Below are 16,206 nucleotides of genomic sequence, written 5' to 3'. Positions count from 1 at the left end.
TGTTGGAGAGATAATAGAAGATAAAAAGGGCAAAGCAGTGATGGCCACCATGAGGCAGTTGATGAGCCACCACTTTAAGAGCATCATTACTACTGATTGGCGGTATCAAGATGACCAAAAGAAGTAGGTGATCATCGATGAATTAAAAGAAAATACCCTAACCCGCTAAATTAGGAGTTCAATGAGAATTACATGCACGAGCGCATGGGTTTCATTTTGAAGCATCATAGATCAACCTTGCATACTTCCATCACAAAGGGGATGGCTACCAGCTAGGCAGACAAAGCTGATTGGAAGTTCTTCAAAAAGAAGAATAGGGACCATCTCGAAATGTTCGAGGGTCAGAGGAGGGATGCGAGGAGACGACTGGATGCCGTAGGTACACCGCACTTTGGTGCAGGTGGATGGTTGGCATTCGAGGCAATCGTGGTACATCTACTTCTTCTCATTTAATGTATTGTTCTATTTATTTTACTACATATTACATGCACTTTATCTAATTGTCGTAAATTGGGTCCACAGCAACCTGCGATGGGTCGTCTTCCTACAAATGTAGAGACGCGATGTGTGTTTTACATAGGAACAAAGCCGTGGTTTATTGAGCAGGAGGCAATGGGAGTGACGGTCGATTGGGCTGAGGTGGCTGCTCGCATGGTATAAGTCTACTCCTACTTGTAATCTCACTTTTTAAATTTTTTTATTCTTTAAGTTCCAATCTAATTTTCAATTAATATGGTTTCACTCTTAGAGTCAAAGCTCAAGCATCCCATGACCGGAGGCGAGCGATCAGGGATCAGGCGCAGCTCACGAGGGTCAAGGAGTAGGCATAGCTCACGAGGACCAAGTATCAGGCCAGCAAGATGAGGACGAGGAGGATGACGATGATTCGAGTGAGTAGTAGTAGTAGTTTGCATATACTTCACCATGTATATCATTTTGTATATCGGCTCATTTGAGTGATTTTGTATTACCCTTTTTGAAAGGGTAATTTTGTAACAAACAATATTGTATATCTTCGACACGTATATGCTTTTGTTGCTCGATCATTTCATTTGAGTGACTTTGTATCACCCTTTTTGCAAGGGAAATTTTGTAATAAAAAACTTTTTTTTGTAATTACAAAAAAAATAAAAACATTAGTGGGACAAAACAGAGCTTGCTATGGCCCTGTTTAGCCCCACTAATGCTTTTTTTAAAGTTCTATTAATCGTCGCTATATATCAATGTTTACCAGTGTCGCTATATAGTGACGTTTACCAATGTCACTATATAGTGATGTTTATTAGCGTCGCTATATAGCGACACTTATATAGTGACCGTTCTTTTTTGATGCTTATAACGACGTTAATAACGACCTTTACGTCCATTAAAAAAAAATTAGTGGGAAAACATTGGTATTTTCATCGAAAAAGGGCCTATGCCTTGTAGTGCATCATGTACAAAATGTATAAAGATGTATTAAACATTTGTTGGTCTAAACCCTTGGTGGGGACTGAGTTGCAAATTTGTGGTGTAACAAATTGGGATGTGTAACAAATTGGGGAACATAAAGTTGGATGTGGATATGATGATAGAGGGGGTGGGGGACTATGTGCAAAAAAGGAAGGCGGAACTACAAGTGTGGAGCATGAAGAACTTCAAGGGGAAAGAGTGACATGAAAAGGTGGGTTGTGGTGGATGTAATGATGCTTAGGATGGCATGGCTATAGTGTCATTTGTGGGTATGGTTGTAGGTGTGGGTGTGGTTGTAGGGGATGTAATGATACTTGGGGATGCAATGGTACTTGAGGTTGTGGGTGCTAAGGACATGAGTGCATTGGTGGAATGACAGATGAGGAGGCTCTCTTCCCTTGACGGCTCGCCATGCATTCTTTATATATGTAACTTTGGCTTCTATAACGAGACACTCCCACTTTGTCTCACAAGCAAGGATGTCCCTATCTATTTGACCAAGACATTGCCGACTCTCCAAGGCAAAGTGATGTATTAATTGATCTCTAGATTGTATTGAAAAACTATATGGAAATCATTCACCAAAGGCCCTCCCTCCACCCTCAACCACCTCGTTGTGATATTTTGCATGCCGCTTTCATCATTTAAGTTGAAAGAGGTCTCAATGATGCCCTAATCAAAATTCATTAAAGAACTACACGTTCTCATTCTTTAGCACCTTCTTTTGAGCTTTATTGAGATCAAGATGATCAAGTGTGTGACCCATCATGCAATAATGAAAGCTGCAACACAGAATTGGAAACCGATTCATTGCCTAGCAAAGAAAAAAAGCAAAGCGTGCAATTTTAAAGTTGGCCAAACTATATTTTGACTCATCTAAAAATAAAATCAAATCACAACAAATTTATTTATGAGACCTTGTGAATGTGCAATGTTGACTAACCATTTTGCACATCTAATACTAGGCTTTAACTACAACACACAACTATCAAGGAATAGTTGAGTGCCATACCTATCGTGTCTATGAACATATCGCATGATATTAAGCTTAGACTACATCACACAAATGTCAAGAGAGAGATGATTGCGAGACCACAACATCTCTAAACTTAGACTATAGCACACAACTCTCAAGAGAGACTTGAGCACCAAACTAAGCATCTATGAAAAGATCTCTAAACTTAGATTGCATCACACAACTCTCAAGATTGATTAGAGAGATGAGTGCTAGACTAGGCATCTATGAAAATTGAGACTACATCACATGACTCTAGCACGAGACATGAGTACTAGCCTTAGATTAAAAACAAAGATTAAAATCAAAGCGAAGACTACAACACACAACTCTCGCAAGAGAGATGCCCAAATTCAAACATTAATATTGAAATCAAGACTACAACACACAACTCTTGCAAGAGATATCAGTGGCGATTTCAAACATGGGATATGAGTTTACCTGTGCGAGAGCTAAGCTAGGTGCACTGTAGGCAGTGGGGGGCACGGAAGCAAGAAGCAAATAGATAGGAGTATTTGCCTGAATACAAGCTGAAAATGAAGGTGGAGCTTGATTATACTCATTTTATCCATATGAATATATTGGCTTATTTGTATGAATAGAAAAGTATTCATATTAATAAAGGTATTTGTACGAATAAGATAGGATAATTTGGTTGCTACGTTTTAAATTTAAAAACATGTATTTGACTTATTTTTTCGAATCAACAAAAAATTCGGACACACTAATGCAAGTTAGCCTCCAAGTGGATTTAGAGATTCAATCCAAAAGCCCATCCAAGGGCTCACATGACTTGCCTTGTGTCCTCCATTTGATAAAACTCCCATCCAAGGTCTCATGTAATGCACCTTTTCCTCATTATTAGATTCAATTCCTCTATCAAAAAACCCATACCTCTCCAAACACAAGTGCTAACAACTAATAAATGTCAATTTTTTGTAGCCCTCTCTTAGTACCCCTCTTCGGAAGGCCTGCAAGAGGCACCTATCCCTTGTAGCAGTAATAGCTCATTCAAATAGGGCAATTTTCTTGGCCGATTGTCTCTTTTGCAATTCTTATCCCCACCTAGGATTATATAGCCTTCAACAAGAGGAGCACAGTCTTAGTTTTGGAGAGGATTCTTGTCCAAATTGCTTCCCAAAAGTTGTATTGTCTTATACTAGCAACCCTAGTTCAATACTAGTTGGTGATTGCTTGGTTGCAATTGTTGGTGTGATTATTTCTTCATGACACAAGGATTCAAATCTCCAATTATCTTTTGTGATGGATTTGGGTGATCCATCAACTCTCCATCAATGGGACAAACTTGGGCTATTCTTGAGTTTACTATGAAAGGTTTATAGGTTGAAGATTTTGCTTGATGATAATCTTATTGGTATAACTTAGTTTCAAGGCTTAGATCAAGTATGATAGGATTCTCCTTATGTTGGAGAAGATTTGAAAAGGTTTTCCTGCATCAGCTAAAACTTAATTACGTACTGTGGATAAACAACTGTGGATAAACAATAGATATTCTCACACAAGGAAAAGGGGCTATAATTGCTCTTGTCCTAGGAAATTTTAAGAATGTTAGTGGATCTCTTTCATTAGACATCACTACCATCCCAAATATTTAAAACCACCCACACCTTTAATGATGAGCATGCATTTGTCAGAGTATTGGGTAGGAAAGATCATGTTTTTATAGTATGAATAAGATGTGAGATTTGTTGGCCTTTGGAGAGGAGACACCTAATGTAGTGTAACACATATTGTACTTGTTAAAGTCATGAGAAGCTAGGGGAGTAGTATATGAAATTTGAAGTCAAAAAAAGGCACAGTGGAAGGCCATGCTTTCATAAGCCTTCATCAAAGAGCTCAGACCATGAGATGTTTTTCTCTTACATCATTGTCTAGTGTCCTTTTAGGTGATGCATTATAGCAATTTGAGTGTGCAAATGTGGAAACAAGGCACTTTTCTTAAGAATAGGTGCAAGTCTCTTTTTATTGAATGCTCTTATTTGATAGAATCATGAAAATAGTGATTTTTTAATTAATGCATTTCTTGCATCCAAGAGTGAGATGTTTTAGTGGCAAGTTTTAGAGTCTCTTTTATTATTTTATATGCTCTTTATTTTACAAATTTGAAAAGATGTGAAAATAAGCTTTTTTTACAAAATACAATGTTGATTTTTAGCACATTTTAAAAAATAAGCCCTTTTTTCAAAATTTTCAAGGGAATCTTTAAGGAGAAATATATTACCCAAACAATCCACAATAGTGTTGAGGGTAGCAAGCATCGGTAAAGTGAGATATTCAATGAGGGTTTGGAGGCTACCCTCATGAGTTAGTAGCATGGTAGGATGGGAAAGGCATGGAGAAGTTTGACATAGAAGCTGTTCATATAGCAAGGAAGATACTTCCTTTGATCCTCCATCAGATGCAGAGGTAGTGGTTAGTAAACTTCAAGGTGGGTTTTCTCCTTTCGCAGACGAGGAAGCTCTTTCTATGATCAAGGAAGAGGTGGCCTGGGGAGCCCAAGAGACCAATCTTAAAGGTGTGCTTAATGAAGGAGGGAAAAATCATTATATGGTGTGTGAGATTCCTTTGGATGTGGTTAAGCCTAAACTCACAAATTGACTAAGGGTGGGGTCTATTTGTTCTCATGGGGCAAGTGTCTTCAATGCTTGAGTTGGATCAACCAATGAGTATGATATCCTATCAAGTACATATTTAGTGAGGTTTCTTGGTAATGGTTTCTTCCTCATTAGGTGTTGCTTTAGAGGGTATTCAAAATGATTTGGATGGTAAGTCTTTCTTCTCTGTAGGTGTAACAATGGTTCTAGTTAGTTGTTGGGGTCCTTAACAAATGGGGATATGAGGACTATTAAGTTTGTGACAAATATATTAATGCTGCCCATGTTTTGCCAAATAAAAAATCCATCAGGATCCCTTGCCTATACTATAAGACCATTATCATCAATACAAGAAAATCCATTGAATAAAAACAAATCAAAGCTAAAGTAACATTAAAATTGAGATGTTATGACTATGGAAACAAGGCTTATTGGAAAAAAATACCCTAGATCAAAGGCAAAAGGAAATCAATAAGGATTTATGAAAAACAACATAATATTCACATTTGATAGTAAGAGAGAATGTGCTCAACAAGAGCAAAATATAGCAAAACCATCTAGTAAGTGATATCGTTTAGCAATACAAGTAGAAACACTCACAAAACCAAAGCTAACAAACAAACAACCTACATTGTTGAAACAAAATCACCTCTTGAAGAACTTTCTTTCAAGAAACCAAAGAGGGAAAAAGGAGAGAGAGGGAGTATAAGAGGTAGGAGAAGGGTGAGGAGTGGAAAATAGAGTGGGAGGTTGCTTGGAATAGATGGGAGGTCGTCGAAAATAGGTGGGAGGAGATTTTGGGTTGCTTACTTGAGAGATTAGGAATGGATTGAGCAAAACGCCACGCGTTTCGGCGTTTCGAGTTTTAACCCACAGCGTCGCTATATAGCGACGCTTATTCGTCGCTATATAGCGACGGAACAGAGCGTCGCTATATAGCGACGCTTACTGTTTATTTTTTTTATATGGCCTCCAGTGAAGCTCAAACATGCTATGCTTATAATTGTCAATATCTCCTCTTACTATATAGCCTTACTATATAGGATTGTTTGTTTCAATCCTTACTATATAGCGACGTCATTCTTTTTATATGGCCTCAAGAGAAGCTCAAATTAAACATGCTATGCTTATAATTGTCAATATCTCCTCTTCATGCTTATGTTGTGATTTTATAAGTGTAGATGGAAGGGACGAGTGGAAGCTCATCCGATGATGCGCCAACGCCCGGGAGCACGAAGTGGCTTACGGAGAGGTTATATTGTCATTGCACTCATTGCAAGCGAGAAGCACGACATCAACGTCATATTATCATGTGCCACTTGCAGATGTATGGGGAGGAGCCGGAACCAGTACCCCCCATTGGTGTTGCACATGTTGATGGATCATCGGTAAGTCAAAGCTATTTAAGTTCGCAATCTTATTGTATACCAGGAAATAGAAGATCTTATATTTACACGAATGAGCTTATGACAGGATGAGGAGGGTGACGAGGGTACACATATACCTTCTCACTTTCAACAAGACTATAGTCTCCCGGATGACGACGAGGGTATAGTCGACATGATGGATTCCATTTTTAGGGGCACTACATCCCACGTACACGTGATGTCAGAGTCTGAGGTCAAAATGCGAGAGTTGCAATCAACACAATTGTACGAGGGTGCTCGGATGTCTAAACTACATGCTTGTCTCTCAATCTTGAATCTACAAGTACAGTATGGGTGGTCGGATACAAGTGTCTCGGCCTTAATGAGGTTAGCCCTTGCATTAATTTGACTCATTATTTGGATATTGTTTGTTTTATGAGTCATCATTTGGATAGTGTCTTTGTGATAGGTTGCTCCAGAAGATGTTGCCTGCACCAATACCATGCCCGCATCAAGACATGAAGCGAAAAAGATGCTAACAATGGTGGGTATGGATTATGATACCATCCATGCTTGCCGTAATGATTGTATTCTCTTTCGTCGTCAGCATGGAGATTTGGCTAGTTGTCCAAAGTGTGGGGAACAATGATATAGAGATGACTTGTAGGGTCAACGGATACCGGTAAAGGTCTTAAGACACTTTCCCATCATTGCAAGAATACAACACATGTTTCGATGCAAATCCATAGCGGAGTTGATGACATGGCATGCATCTCATCGGTCCACTGATCACACATTGAGGATTCCCGTAGATTGTGTAGCTTGGAAGCACATAGATAATCAGTGGCCGGACTTTGCGAGAGAGCCACACAACTTACATCTTGGGCTAGCCATGGACGGCGTGAATCCTTTCGGGTTACGCTCGACATCTTAGTCGACATGGCCCATAGTCGTGGTGAATTACAATATCCCACCATGGCTAACAATAAAAAAGGGACACCTCATGCTTGCACTACTTGTGCCAGGAAAGTACAAGGCAAAAAACATGGACATGTACATGGCACCTTTGATAGAGGAGTTACAGATATTATGGAGAGGAGTGCAGGTCTTTGATATTTCCAGAGCTCCTAGGCATACCAATGATATTTTGGTCAGGGGTATCTTGATGTGGACCATGCATGACTACCCAGGATATGGAGAGTGCGTAGGTAGGTGGTTATGTCTTTACATGTACAATGAGGGATTATGCTTTTTTTACTCTCTTTTGCATGCATGTCTTGTACTAACATATTCATGCACGCGTGCAGGACTTGTTACAAGTGGGTACCATGCTTGTCCTGTTTGTGGACCCTCGCTTGCACGCTACTCCAAACATATGAGGAAAAATGTTTATGAAGGTCATGCTCGATACCTTCCGCTCGACCATCTCGCACGTGGAGGTCAGCTTGATCCACCACCATCATATTTGAAAGCAAGTGATTGGATTCAAGCTTGGAGGGAGAATGGAGAGGAACCTCCTCCTGGTATGAAGAGGCTATCAATCTTTCACGAGCTTCCTTATTGGGGTCAGTTACAAATCAATCATCTCTTGGATCCCATGCATATCTTCAAGAATGTGGGGGCTACCATTTGGGCACACTTGGTTGGTTCCAAGGACTCGAGAGGAGTGCGAGAAGACTTGCGTGCTATGAATAGGATGTCTCGTTTGTGGCCCCAAGTGCATGCTTCAGGAAAAGTTGTCCTCCCGAAAGCAACGTGGATCCTCTCTACGAGGGAGGAGGCAGCGATCAAGGCAGACATTGCCTCTTTTCAAACACCGACAGGGTACATGCGTTGCTTGAAAGGAGCATTTTCAAAGGACAATAAGCTTAGTGGCCTCAAGTCCCATGATTGGCACAAGGTCTTACAGGTATTCTAAGTAGAATTAGTGTACCGATAATAGTGATGCATTAGCGTAATTATTATTATGTTATATTGTTGACATGATTTCATTGTTGCTTTGATAGTTCATCCTTCCAATTACAATAAAAGGGTGCTTACAAGAAGATGTTAGAAATGCTATATTCAAGATCTGTGGTATTGTGAGGTATGCTTACTATCAATTCGCATTATGTATTTTCTTCATGGACATGTGAAATAGGTGGATATCTCAAATATCTTACACATGTGAAATAGGAGGATATCTCAAATATCTTACATATGCATGGACATGTGAAATAGGTGGATATCTCAAAAAGAGATCTCTATATTGAGCATCGAGAAGGCTAGGGTGGAATCCATCGAAGCCGTATGCTTGCTTGAGAAGCACTTTTCCTCAAGCATTATGACAACTCAAGTCCACTTGCTTGTGCACATAGTTGATGAGGTGGCTATAGTAGGTACCGTTCATAATCGATGGATGTTTTTTCTCGAGCGGTTTATGAAAACTTTAAAGGGGTTTGTAAGACAAAGAGCAAGACCAGAAGCAAGCATGGCAAAGGGATGGCTTGTGCAAGAGTCATTAGTATATATCACAGAGTTTCTTGCATCCACAGATCCTGATATGCCGCAAGCTTGGCACAACAAGGATGATGATGGCATCATTGGCGAGGTCCCCTAAGGAAAAGGGATTGAAAGAAAGATGAGCGAAGAGCAAATGGAGAAATTCAATAAGTTTTGTATCCTCAATAGCCCTGAGATGCAAAAGTGGATTGAGAGATATGAAGTGGGCAAAGCAAAAAGAATAAATGCAAGGACGAGATTCAGAGTAATGTACAGGCGATCACAACCATATCCACGAGATCTGGCTCTTCTCCCTACTCACATGTCACTTGATTGGCTACAACTGGCTGTACGTAAAGCCGAACGTGATGGAGAGACAATAAACGAGCGCAAGCAGGAGTTATCATCTGGATGTATGGTGCATGTAAGTTTCTTATCTCTTGACGTAATTAAGTAATTATTTGTGGCAATATATGCTATAAAATATGTGCATCTTCATTGTTTTAATGATGCTCTTTTACAGTACAAAAAGTACAGTGCATTATGGTCATATGGACGACATTTTTGTGTGGAACGCATCGATTCAAAGAGAGTCACGTATGATTGTGGAGTCATGGCTAACGTCACACAAGATAGCCGAGCAAGTGCTTCGGATACCAATCTTCTCTCCTCACAGTTGGATTATTGTGGAACCATATGTGACATCTATGAAATTGATTTCAGACGATTTACTATTTTCATTCTTGATGTAAAATGGTTTAGAACTACTTACAACGGTCCCCATGCGACAGTGAGAAAAGATAGTAGCGGTCTCTTTGCAATAGACTCCACCAAACATTGGACCGATGAAAGTGATACTTTTGTTCTTCTCGAGCACTATGAGCAGGTGCATACTAATGATTTAATTAGTCGAAGCTTTCGTTTTAAAGTCCATTGATATATATATAATTGACGACATTTGGCACCCATCTTCAATATAGGTGGTTTTTCATCCGGATCGTTCTGATCCAAGATGGTGGTATGTGATCCAAGTTGCACCACGAAGTAAGCAAATTTTTGAAGATCGAGATGTGGATATGGAGATGCCACTACCAATGCCGGATCCAATTGATGAATCTAGCGAAGAAGATGTAGATCACCATATGAGGCAAGAGGAAGATACGCATAATGACATCGCACGGGAGGAGGATGGAGATCACGATATTGACGAGGAAGACAACAATCATCAAGATCAATCACCACACTTAAGCTTTATTGAAGAAGATGATCAAATACTTTTAGGTGAACGTACGATGATAATATAGGAGATCAACTCGGTATAGAGTTGGAGATAGACTTGCTTGGCGCCTTAGACTTGGCTCAAGATGAAACAGTTGATGTAAATGCTCTTATTTGATTTTTCTCATCTCAAACTTGGACATGAATATATGAGCTTCAAAGGCTTGATGTACATGCTCTCATTTTTTTATTCTCTATGAGCTCAAACATGTATGAGATTTAAAAAATTTTGTCATTGGAAAAAACTAATTTTTAAGTCCTTAAAAAAAAAAAAAACTTTCTGTAAAAATGTCGCTATAATATTTTGTCTCAGTGTCGCTATATAGCGACTTTTAAAAGTCGCTATATAGCGACTTTTAATAACGTCGCTAGATAGCGACTTTTGGCAAAAGTCGCTATATAGCGACGATTTACGAAACCCGATTTTTATACCGACGATTAACGCTAAGCGGGCGCTAATCGTCGGTACGTAAACGTCGCAATAGGATGCGTGTGTAGTAGTGACTTGTATATATTTCTGAGTTTCTTGTTGATGTGGATAGCTCTCTCCCACGACTATGGAGAGATGATGAAGACCTAAGGATGACCTCTATTGTGACTCAAGGGAAAGGACGGAGCAAAGTAATAGACATGCAGTTGCTTAACCTTTATTGCATGCTTAATAGTGATGTGATGAAAAGATGGGTGACAAGATACGAGGATGCAAAGGCAAGAAGACAAGAAGAAAGGGCCCTCTTTCGTACACACCACGGATCTCATGTGCCATACCCTCGGCATCTAAGAGCACTTCCAAAGGATATTCATGTGGATTGGCTACTTGACGAAATGGAGAGAGCAGAGAGAGACGAGGGGATGCATATCACAATGGAAGAATGGGAGTATGCTAGGGGACTCGGGGGGGGGCACTATGTATAAACCCTCTATATCACATGCGTTCAAGGCATATTTCTAAAATCCCTTATCTGTAAATTTTTAATTAATAAAATGTACCCTTTTTCTATACAAATCTGTAAATTTTTTTGAAAATTGTTTTAAATACTCCCTTATGTAAATTAACTTTTGTTAAATTTAGATATTAAAAACATCCTTCTGTTGAACTCACGTGATAGAGTTACATATAATGAGTGACCCCCCCGAGCTAGGGGATGCATGAGCAAGGTTGGTATATAGAATGTTATGCATAAGTTAGGAGCTTTCAACAATTTAGATTGCTTATTTAATTGATTTTGTCTTGGTGTAGTGTACTATGTTCAATGCTATATGGTGTGAGGGCAAGCATTTTCGAACACAATGGATTGATGATAAGAGAAACACATAAGATTGTAGTGTCATTGCTAGTTTTGAGGGAGCCAATGGAGCCATGGATGATTATTGTGGCATAATCCAAGATATTATTAAGCTTGACTTTCGACGCTTCTTTGTGTATGTTTTGGATGTAAAGTGGTTTAAGAACATGGTGGAAAGAGGCCCTAATGCAACAATCAAATGCCATGCAAGTGGCTTTGTAACTATTGACTCTAGAAAGTTTTGGCAAAGTAAGAAGGACACACTAGTACTACCGCAACAATGTGAACAAGTATTGTACACACACATAAAAATACTCACTTTTAAATATTTGATCCCTTCGATGCAAGAAAAATAACATGATTGTATTTGTGTTTGAATTAGGTTGTCTATCAACCAATGGCGGATAATAATATGTGGTGGCATGTCATACCTATTATGCCACGTTCCAAAGTGATGTACAGTACATTTACTCTAATATGGAGTGTATGGAGGATGATCATGGCCATGGAGGTGATGATGACCGTGAGACGAGAGAGGATGATGATCATGAGATAGGAGATACAGATATTGAGGCCATTACTTGTGAGGACAAGCCTACCATTGGTAATGCTGATTTCGATGAGCACATGAGTAGCACAAGTAGTAGTTGGTTGAATGTATTTGTAGATCTCAACATTGGTTTGGATTTTGAAGTAGATAGTTTGGCAAAGGTTGATCTCATTGAGGATGAGATTGAACCGTAGCCCATCATTGATGTTGGCAAAACTATTTTACATATTGTCGCATTCTCCTCACGTCACTTAATTTTTGTATATGTGGGTTTGCCAAAAAGCATTTATATTTTTGTTAAAATTACGTGCTTTGGTAATCATGGGCAATGTTTGGAAAGCAGTGATGTACATTTATCAGCTTGCACTAAAATCTCACTTTCTATATTCTCTGTTTTGTCTAAATTTGCATCTAATACACAGTGCAAACGTGCTAATAGACACGCTATTAGATGCACTCGTATTTTCACTATTCTAGTAGTGCCTATAAACACGCCCGCTATTTTGCACGTTTATGAAGCGCGTCTATAGTTGCTTTATCTTGTTGTGTGACATGTTCATATCACAAGCCTTATCTAGCTTGTAGCTCATGCTCACCACCTATACTTGCCTTATCGGGTGCCTTGTCGCCACGCAACCTTGACATAGCTAGAACGTCTCCACCAATGTTTTAAAAAACCATCCTTTAGTGTATTTTGACAGGTAAAAATGGAAAAAAACCATCTTAAGTGGTTAGAAGAAAGTTATTTAAAAGGATTAAATTTTATGGCAATCTTGACTTTCAGGGCATTTGAAAGATATATCTTGAAAATCAAGGTTAGATTAATAAATAGTCTTTGGAATACCAGTTCCGGTTGTGTAAGGACTTTATAAACTAAAGGCTCTTATCTCCTTATCGCAAGGCTTTTCCTCCAATGTGGGAGCAAGCTCTAGAATCTCCACAAAGCGTTGCACTTGCCTTGCCTGGCCTTGTACTTGTCTCTTCTCTAGAGGCGTTTTTCCAATGCTTTTGGTTTTTCAGAATAGTCTTTTCTTGAGACTATTCTCATTTTAAAAAAATTTTTCTTATATAAATTTTGGGGTTTCATTAAACAAATAAGTGTGTGTGAGTGTACACACACACACACATACACCCACATATAATATTTTTATTGTTTAAGAGGATTTGACCTTTCTATTGAAAATGATATAGCCCTATAGATCAAAATTTAAGAGTTAACTTGAGTCGGTATAAGTCCTTGAAGGTCTTTCTAGTCAAATATTTATTGGTTTTTAATTGGAAAGTCATTATTTAAATGAGAAGGTCTAAGTTTATATTTACTTAATGATTATGCATATTTGTTATGTTTGAATAACTATTTAAACACTGTAAGAAATTGCAATTATAAAGTATCATAGTTTTACAGTGTAAGAAAGGCATCTATAATATTTGATTGGCTTTGGTTGTGCATTGCACATGCAATCGTTTTGATAGTGATTTCGTAAGGAACCAATGGAATTTTTTGGAGACATTGTGGAATGCAAACCTGGAAGATAAATTTGGACCCATAATTGGACATGCTTCAGATGGAGATAGTAGAAGACGAAAGTTGATGCTTGAAGACTATTTGGAGAAAAGCAAACAACCTTTTGCTATCAATTGGTGTGGATGGAATTTGAGAGCAAAAATTGTAGGAGGAAATATGTATGGCCTTCATGAGATCAAGACTTCGTACACTGTTGAATGAAACATACAAGCCCACTTGATAGTCCTACTCGACAACTAGCTATTGGATGTGTTTGGATCACACTAAATCATGTATCTTTTATTTATAATTCTTTTTCAATTGAGGAGCACAAGCTACGAGATGGAGATATTCAAAGGAATGATCGACAAAATTGGGGAGCAACTCAAAGGATTGCAAGTAGACAAGTACATAAATGTTTTAGAAAACTTTAAAAAAAAGAAAGAAGCATGAAGGGGACTGAGGCCTATTTGATGATTGTTGCTCATTATATTGATATTTTCTTGTCACCATATTTGATCTTGAAGGAGCATGTGGTGCTTGCAGCCAAGGTAGTTTTCTTTTTCAAAATTTGGCAACTATGGATTCATCACCATCCAACCTACACCTTGAAGAAAATTTTCATCAGTAAGGAGGCTTATACATACTGTATACTTTCTTATCATTTTGTTGTATTTCTCATAAAGATGTTTCGATATTTTTATCCTAATCTGAAGTGTCCACTTCGTCTTATTGGTTCTGATTCTACTGAAATCTATTTTAGTAAAGTTGAAGCAAGAAAGAGCATTTGATCTTGGAGATCTTCTACATAGCATTAGTAGCTTGAATAAAATTGCCATGCATGAGTGTGCTCAAAATGGTCTAACTTTCTCTAGGGCTCATAAAAAGCAAGAGCATATATGGAAACATTTGAACAAACAAGAAAGGATGACTAAAGTAGATCTAGGTGACTATGAGAGTGTTTCTTCTAATGAAAAGATGATTGATGCATTGAAGGAGGGCTTACAACAAGCTCACATACTATGCAAGTCTTTGTATTTGAAACCTAGCAAGGCTGAAGACTTGAAATGATGGTTTCAACCTTGGCTAGATGCAGGGTCTACATGGCCTAAGCTAGATGCTGAAATGGGAGAAGCTGATGAGAATGATGACTTTGTGGAGCCATGTGGTGAAGAAGAATCTATGGATGAGAATAGCAATGAAAGCGAAGAGGTTATTGGACTTCGTGAGATTAGACATGAAATGGATGACATTTTGCAAGAACTAGAAACACGCCCCCTAAAAAAAACATTAGCCCCATTGTAGAGGTGGATAGAAAGTTTATTTTCAAGTCAACATTAATGGTGAGGCAACAAAGGGTGCTTTCCAAATTGAAAAATTGTTAGATGCATTAATAATTAAGATCTGAATTCAATAAAGAAGCTATAATATTTCATTGTTCTACAAATTTTCCTTCTATATCATATGCATCTAGCATATGGTTTGGAAGTTAGGATATTCAAAAATTTAGAAAAAAGTGATGCAAATACATAAATGTGAGAGCATGTAACTTAAAGAAAAGTAAAGTGACATAAATTGAGAAAAAGGTATGGATTGAGTAGTAAGCTTAATAACTTTGTGCACTTAACATAATTAAGTTGGATGCCTTTATGATGAGATGATAAACACTACCTTTTCCTAATAGAAAAAGTGGCATATAGGCAACATGATGCTAGTGCATGCATCATATTGAATATAAACACTTGCACTAAATCAACATAATGCTACTACATGCATCATATTTAATATAAAAACTCCGATTAGATTAACATAAGGTTAAAGTTTGGGCCATCTTCTTATAAGTTTGTGCCATTTTATTCATGGTGCAATTCAACTTACTTCATGCAAATCTCTAGTAGCTAGTGACGGTTTGGGAGCATGCAAGCGAAACAAAATTGGATAAGGTGGAGTAAATACATGAGATTTTGGGAATTGAAAAGATCAAAAGTTGCAAATGCATTCTATTAGGTACTAGTATGCCAAGTGTAAAGCATGCATCTCTGTGACATACAAATTAAAGGGTTTTATTCAACTATACAATACAATTTCTCATAAGTAGCGTCTGTTTCAACTTACACTGAAATGTATAAGAGGAGGGAAAAATTAATAGGCTTCTCAAATTTCAAATTTATTGAAGGGATATAATTTATTGATCCAAAAATTCACAATAGGGGCATATAAAATAGAGAAAATGTGGTTACAGAGGGATTTTTTAAATACCTTTAGAATGCACATTGTATAGCTGGCTTATGTAAGGTGGACCCCTCGAGTTTCAAGGTTTCACTTGGTCTAATAGGCATAATGAGACAAATTCAAAGAAATCAGGTTGGATCACTTCTATGCAGCTGGATAAGGGATGGTTGAGTTAGTCCCAATAGGGGGTAAGTATCTTCTTTTGACTTGTGTGTCTCACCATGTGCGAATGATGTGGAATTTCTCTCTTTTGGTGCATTGATGGAAATCCCTTGATGTACCACTTAAATTCAATAAGAAATTTCCTTGGTGCAAGGAATTTTGTAGGTCCATGTGGTTGGAGGTCATGAACTTGGCATTTTCAGACCTAGTTGCTAGGTGGAATCATGGAGGGATCATGCTACCATTCAAGCTATCCACCTCAAA

This window comes from Dipteris shenzhenensis, chromosome 8 (genome assembly GCF_047967505.1).
Source record: "Dipteris shenzhenensis isolate YYH24624 ecotype China chromosome 8, Dip_SZ_1.0, whole genome shotgun sequence".
Classification (NCBI taxonomy): domain Eukaryota; kingdom Viridiplantae; phylum Streptophyta; class Polypodiopsida; order Gleicheniales; family Dipteridaceae; genus Dipteris; species Dipteris shenzhenensis.
Note: the sequence above shows the minus strand (reverse complement) of the source record.